The sequence below is a fragment of the Hemiscyllium ocellatum genome, unplaced genomic scaffold, assembly GCF_020745735.1.
Source record: "Hemiscyllium ocellatum isolate sHemOce1 unplaced genomic scaffold, sHemOce1.pat.X.cur. scaffold_2303_pat_ctg1, whole genome shotgun sequence".
Classification (NCBI taxonomy): Eukaryota; Metazoa; Chordata; class Chondrichthyes; order Orectolobiformes; family Hemiscylliidae; genus Hemiscyllium; species Hemiscyllium ocellatum.
The window spans coordinates 17501-25000 of record NW_026868043.1 but is presented as its reverse complement, the minus strand read 5'-3'; positions in this window follow the sequence as shown (position 1 = coordinate 25000).

Genomic DNA, 7500 nt, shown 5'->3' with positions numbered 1-7500 from the left:
CGACACAAGCGCCTGAGGAGGGACGCCACCCCTCCCCTTGCGTCAAGAGACCTCCCCACCGGCCTCTGACTGATTCTTAGAACGGACGGAAAGAGTCGGGCAAGCCTGTCAAAGATTTGAGCGTATGTCAAAAGCTTTAGACTTCCGCGAACTCTCTGGCTTGCACTGAGACCCGAGGTCGATGTGCTCAGCACCACGGGGCCCCTTTCGCCTGCAGGTCCCGAGCCGCCAACATGTTCTTAGTATCGTGTTCCCCAAACCTGGGTGACGGGCACCACAGGGCGACAGAGCCATCGCACTTGCCGGGTGGCAGAGGAAGGACCGGACTATGTACAATAGCGGCCAACGACTCCCAGAGCCGGTTGTGCGGGGCTCGAGGTCTGCTCTCAACATCACATGCTTTTGGATGTGCTCAGGCAAGGGTCAGACCACATCCTTCCTGGCAGCACCCAAAGCAACCAGGCCGCTCGCGTCTCTCGCCTTCATTTTTCGACACAAGCGCCTGAGGAGGGACGCCACCCCTCCCCTTTGCGTCAAGAGACCTCCCCACCGGCCTCTGACTGATTCTTAGAACGGACGGAAAGAGTCGGGCAAGCCTGTCAAAGCTTTGAGCGAATGTCAAAAGCTTTAGACTTCCGCGAACTCTCCGGCTTGCACTGAGACCCGAGGTCGATGTGCTAAGCACCACGGGGCCCCTTTCGCCTGCAGGTCCCGAGCCGCCAACATGTTCTTAGTATCGTGTTCTCCAATCCTGGGTGACGGGCACCGCAGGGAGGCAGAGCCATCGCACTTGCCGGGTGGCAGAGGAAGGACCGGACTATGTACAATAGCGGCCAACGACTCCCAGAGCCGGTTGTGCGGCGTCTGCTCTCAGCCTAAGAGGCTTCTGGGAGTGCTCAGGCAAGGGTCAGCCTGCACCCTTGCTGGCAGCACCCAGGGGAACCAGGACGCTTGCATCTCTCGCCTTCATTTTCGACACAAGCGCCTGAGGAGGGACGCCACCCCTCCCCTTGCGTCAAGAGACCTCCCCACCAGCCTCTGACTGATTCTTAGAACGGACGGAAAGAGTCGGGCAAGCCTGTCAAAGCTTTGAGCGAATGTCAAAAGCTTTAGACTTCCGCGAACTCTCCGGCTTGCACTGAGACGCGAGGTCGATGTGCTAAGCACCACGGGGCCCCTTTCGCCTGCAGGTCCCGAGCCGCCAACATGTTCTTAGTATCGTGTTCTCCAAACCTGGGTGACGGGCACCGCAGGGAGGCAGAGCCATCGCACTTGCCGGGTGGCAGAGGAAGGACCGGACTATGTACAATAGCGGCCAACGACTCCCAGAGCCGGTAGTGCGGCGTCTGCTCTCAGCCTAAGAGGCTTCTGGGAGTGCTCAGGCAAGGGTCAGCCTGCACCCTTGCTGGCAGCACCCAGGGGAACCAGGACGCTTGCATCTCTCGCCTTCATTTTCGACACAAACGCCTGAGGAGGGAAGCCAACCCTCCGTGTGTCAAGAGACCGTCCCCGCCCCGGCCTCCGACTGATTCTTAGAACGGACGGAAAGAGTCAGGCAAGCCTGTTAAGACTTCCGCGAACTCTCCGGCTTGCACTGAGACGCGAGGTCGATGTGCTCAGCACCACGGGGCCCCTTTCGCCTGCAGGTCCCGAGCCGCCAACATGTTCTAAGTATCGTGTTCTCCAAACCTGGGTGACGGGCACCGCAGGGAGGCAGAGCCATCGCACTTGCCGGGTGGCAGAGGAAGGACCGGACTATGTACAATAGCGGCCAACGACTCCCAGAGCCGGTAGTGCGGCGCCTGCTCTCAGCCTAAGAGGCTTTTGGGAGTGCTCAGGCAAGGGTCAGCCTGCACCCTTGCTGGCAGCACCCAGGGGAACCAGGACGCTTGCATCTCTCGCCTTCATTTTCGACACAAACGCCTGAGGAGGGAAGCCAACCCTCCGTGTGTCAAGAGACCGTCCCCGCCCCGGCCTCCGACTGATTCTTAGAACGGACGGAAAGAGTCAGGCAAGCCTGTTAAGACTTCCGCGAACTCTCCGGCTTGCACTGAGACGCGAGGTCGATGTGCTCAGCACCACGGGGCCCCCTTCGCCTGCAGGTCCCGAGCCGCCAACATGTTCTAAGTATCGTGTTCCCCAAACCTGGGTGACGAGCACCGCAGGGAGGCAGAGCCATCGCACTTGCCGGGTGGCAGAGGAAGGACCGGACTATGTACAATAGCGGCCAACGACTCCCAGAGCCGGTAGTGCGGCGCCTGCTCTCAGCTTAAGAGGCTTTTGGGAGTGCTCAGGCAAGGGTCAGCCTGCACCCTTGCTGGCAGCACCCAGGGGAACCAGGACGCTTGCATCTCTCGCCTTCATTTTCGACACAAACACCTGAGGAGGGAAGCCAACCCTCCGTGTGTCAAGAGACCGTCCCCGCCCCGGCCTCCGACTGATTCTTAGAACGGACGGAAAGAGTCAGGCAAGCCTGTCAAAGAATTGAGCAGATGTCAAAATCTTTTAAGACTTCCGCGAACTCTCCGGCTTGCACTGAGACCCGAGGTCGATGTGCTCAGCACCACGGGGCCCCTTTCGCCTGCAGGTCCCGAGCCGCCAACATGTTCTAAGTATCGTGTTCCCCAAACCTGGGTGACGAGCACCGCAGGGCGGCAGAGCCATCGCACTTGCCGGGTGGCAGAGGAAGGACCGGACTATGTACAATAGCGGCCAACCACTCCCAGAGCCGGTAGTGCGGCGTGCGAGGTCTGCTCTCAGCGGAAGAGGGTTTTGGGAATGCTCAGGCAAGGGCCAGCCTGCACCCTTCCTGGCCGCTCCCACGGGAACCAGGCTACTTGCAATCCTTTCCCCCAATAGCAAGTGCCTTTTGGAGGGACGGCCGGAGTCAACGTGGGGTTTGCCCGCCCTCCAAAGTGTCAAGAGACCGCCGCACAGGCCTCTGACTGATTCTTAGAACAGGCAGCAAGAGTTGGGTAAGTCTGTCGAAAATTTGACAAAGTGTCAAAAATTAGACTTCCGAGAGCTCTTGGGCATGCACACAGGCCTGTCATTCAAGTGCTCTGCCCGCGGAACCGTTTTTCGGATGCCTTTCAAAGTGGTCCCGCGCCGCCATTTTGTTCTAAAAATCGTGTTCCCAGAAATCTCCGGGTACCCCGCCAACCTCACTGTGTCACAATGTCAAGTGGCACTGAATGGGTCTGAATTTCAAATTCGACTGCTTCGCTCTGGAACTCGAACCCGGCAAAACCGTTTGGATTTTTCCCGGTCCAGACTTCCGCGGCAGACAAAGTTAAAGTTTTCGGGCTGCAGACTCAAAACGACATCTGGCCAACCGCCGGGCTCAATTCGCCCAGTTCCTCCGGCACTTCGGAACTCATGTTCGGCATGAGTTTTTGAATCTTTCCCGATGCTTCGGCATTTTCCTCCGCTGACACTTAGAATATTTTTCACACTTGGCCGAAAATTTTTCTAAGTTTTTCTGGTTACTGATTTCTTCTTTTCGGGCATTTTTCTAAGTTTTCTTGGTTACTCATTTCTCATTTTCAAACATTTTTCTAAGTTTTTCTGGTTACTGATTTCTTCTTTTTGGGCATTTTTCTAAGTTTTCTTGGTTACTCATTTCTCATTTTCAAACATTTTTCTAAGTTTTTCTGGTTACTCATTTCTCATTTTCAAACATTTTTCTAAGTTTTTCTGGTTACTGATTTCTTCTTTTTGGGCATTTTTCTAAGTTTTCTTGGTTACTCATTTCTCATTTTCAAACATTTTTCTAAGTTTTTCTGGTTACTGATTTCTTCTTTTTGGGCATTTTTCTAAGTTTTCTTGGTTACTCATTTCTCATTTTCAAACATTTTTCTAAGTTTTTCTGGTTACTGATTTCTTCTTTTTGGGCATTTTTCTAAGTTTTCTTGGTTACTCATTTCTCATTTTCAAACATTTTTCTAAGTTTTCTTGGTTACTCATTTCTCATTTTCAAACATTTTTCTAAGTTTTTCTGGTTACTGATTTCTTCTTTTTGGGCATTTTTCTAAGTTTTCTTGGTTACTCATTTCTCATTTTCAAACATTTTTCTAAGTTTTTCTGGTTACTCATTTCTCATTTTCAAACATTTTTCTAAGTTTTTCTGGTTACTGATTTCTTCTTTTTGGGCATTTTTCTAAGTTTTCTTGGTTACTCATTTCTCATTTTCAAACATTTTTCTAAGTTTTTCTGGTTACTCATTTCTCATTTTCAAACATTTTTCTAAGTTTTTCTGGTTACTCATTTCTGCTTTTCCAACGTTTTACTAAGTTTTGCTGGTTACTGAGTTCACACTTTTAAACATTTTCGGGCATTTTTCTACGTTTTTCATGTTACTCATTTAGCACTTTCAGGCACTTTCCTATGCTTTCCTGCTTACTGATTTCACACTTTTAAGCATCTTCGGGCATGTTCCCTAAGTTTTGCAGTTCATTCGTTTGGGACAGTCAGGCAGCTTTCCTAAGCTTTCCTGGTAACCGAATTCACATTGTTGAGAACTTTGGAACCCTTCCCTAAGCTGTGCTGGTTACTCACTTTACCTCTTCAGACACTTGCCCCCGTTGTGACAGAGACCACTTCCCGACTCGGGAAATGCACCAAATTCGGCCTGAACTCAGAGGGCAGTCCCCCCTCGAAGGCGTGGAAGTCGGCAGAATCGCCGGGTCAAATCCGGCTGAGCTACCCGGCTTGGAAGCCTCAAAGTCGGTATGAGCTGTCAGGTTCACTCCCATCCCCGTTTGGACCACTTCCCGACTCGGGAAATTCACCAAATTCGGCCTGAACTCAGAGGACAGTCCCCCCCTCGAAGGCGTGACAGTCGGCAGAACCGCCGGATCAAATCCGGCTGAGCTACCCGGCCCCGAAGCCTCAAAGTCGGTAAGAGCTGTCAGGTTCACTCCCATCCCCGTTTGGACCACTTCCCGACTCGGGAAATTCACCAAATTCGGCCTGAACTTATACAACAGTCCCCCCTCGAAGGCGTGACAGTCGGCAGAACCGCCGGATCAAATCCGGTTGAGCTACCCGGCTTGGAAGCCCCAAAGTCGGTAAGAGCTGTCAGGTTCACTCCCATCCCCGTTTGGACCACTTCCCGACTCGGGAAATTCACCAAATTCGGCCTGAACTTATACAACAGTCCCCCCTCGAAGGCGTGACAGTCGCTAGAACCGCCGGATCAAATCCGGTTGAGCTACCCGGCTTGGAAGCCCCAAAGTCGGTAAGAGCTGTCAGGTTCACTCCCATCCCCGTTTGGACCACTTCCCGACTTAGGAAATTCACCAAATTCGGCCTGAACTTAGAGGAGAGTCCCCGCTCGAAGGCGTGGAAGTCGGCAGAATCGCCGGGTCAAATCCGACTGAGCTACCCGGCCCCGAAGCCTCAATGTCGGTAAGAGCTGTCAGGTTCACTCCCATCCCCGTTTGGACCACTTCCCGACTCGGGAAATTCACCAAATTCGGCCTGAACTTAGACAACAGTCCCCCCTCGAAGCCGTGGCAGTCGCTAGAACCGCCGGATCAAATCCGGTTGAGCTACCCGGCTTGGAAGCCCCAAAGTCGGTATGAGCTGTCAGGTTCACTCCCATCCCCGTTTGGACCACTTCCCGACTTAGGAAAATCACCAAATTCGGCCTGAACTCAGAGGGCAGGCCCCCCTCGAAGGCCAGGCATTCGGCAGAACCGCCGGGTCAAATCCGACTGTGCTACCCGGCCCCAAAGCCTCAAAGTTGGTATGAGCAGTTAGGTTCACTCCCATCCCCGTTTGGACCACTTCCCGACTTAGGAAATTCACCAAATTCGGCCTGAACTCAGAGGAGAGTCCCCGCTCGAAGGCGTGGAAGTCGGCAGAATCGCCGGGTCAAATCCGGCTGAGCTACCCGGCTTGGAAGCCCCAATGTCGGTATGAGCTGTCAGGTTCACTCCCATCCCCGTTTGGACCACTTCCCGACTTAGGAAATTCACCAAATTCGGCCTGAACTCAGAGGGCAGGCCCCCCCTCGAAGGCCAGGCATTCGGCAGAACCGCCGGATCAAATCCGACTGTGCTACCCGGCTTGGAAGCCCCAAAGTTGGTATGAGCTGTCAGGTTCACTCCCATCCCCGTTTGGACCACTTCCCGACTTAGGAAATTCACCAAATTCGGCCTGAACTTAGACAACAGGCCCCCCTCGAAGGCGTGACATTCGGTAGAACCGCCGGGTCAAATCCGGCTGTGCTACCCGATTTGGAAGCCTTCAACACAAAACCCATCCGGCAATGCCACTCAAAAAGGGCCCAACTTCAGAAACACCCCCTTCAAAAGGTACCACTTCCTCGGAGACACTACCGGGACACGCTCCCCTCGGCGAAAATTAAGCCCCCAACACTAACTGAAGCCAACCGCAGCCCCAACTTCAACGGAGAAATCAGTCACCAATTCAAAAATGCACTTGGTTACTGATTTGTACTGCTTCAAAAATATTCTAAGTGTCGCTGGTTACTGATTGTACTGCTCCAAAAATATTCTAAGTCTCGCTGGTTACTGATTTGTACTGCTCAAAAATATTCTAAGTGTCAGTGGTTACTGATTTGTACTGACTTCAAAAATATTCTAAGTGTCGCTGGTTACTGATTTGTACTGCCTCAAAAATATTCTAAGTGTCAGCTGGTTACTGATTTGTACTGCACCAAAAATATTCTAAGTGTCAGTTGGTTACTGATTTGTACTGCTTCAAAAATATTCTAAGTGTCGCTGGTTACTGATTTGTACTGCTTCAAAAATATTCTAAGTGTCTGGTTACTGATTTGTACTGCTTCAAAAATATTCTAAGTGTCGCTGTTACTGATTTGTACTGCTCCAAAAATATTCTAAGTGTCGTGGTTACTGATTTGTACTGCTTCAAAAATATTCTAAGTGTCGCTGGTTACTGATTTGTACTGTTCAAAAATATTCTAAGTGTCAGTGGTTACTGATTTGTACTGCTTCAAAAATATTCTAAGTGTCTCGGGTTACTGATTTGTACTGCTTCAAAAATATTCTAAGTGTCAGTGGTTACTGATTTGTACTGCTTCAAAAATATTCTAAGTGTCGCTGGTTACTGATTTGTACTGCTTCAAAAATATTCTAAGTGTCAGTGGTTACTGATTTGTACTGCTCCAAAAATATTCTAAGTGTCGCTGGTTACTGATTTGTACTGCTTCAAAAAATATTCTAAGTGTCAGTGGTTACTGATTTGTACTGCTCCAAAAATATTCTAAGTGTCGCTGGTTACTGATTTGTACTGCTTCAAAAATATTCTAAGTGTCAGCGGTTACTGATTTGTACTGCTTCAAAAATATTCTAAGTGTCAGTGGTTACTGATTTGTACTGCTTCAAAAATATTCTAAGTGTCGCTGGTTACTGATTTGTACTGCTTCAAAAATATTCTAAGTGTCAGTGGTTACTGATTTGTACTGCTCCAAAAATATTCTAAGTGTCGCTGGTTACTGATTTGTACTGCTTC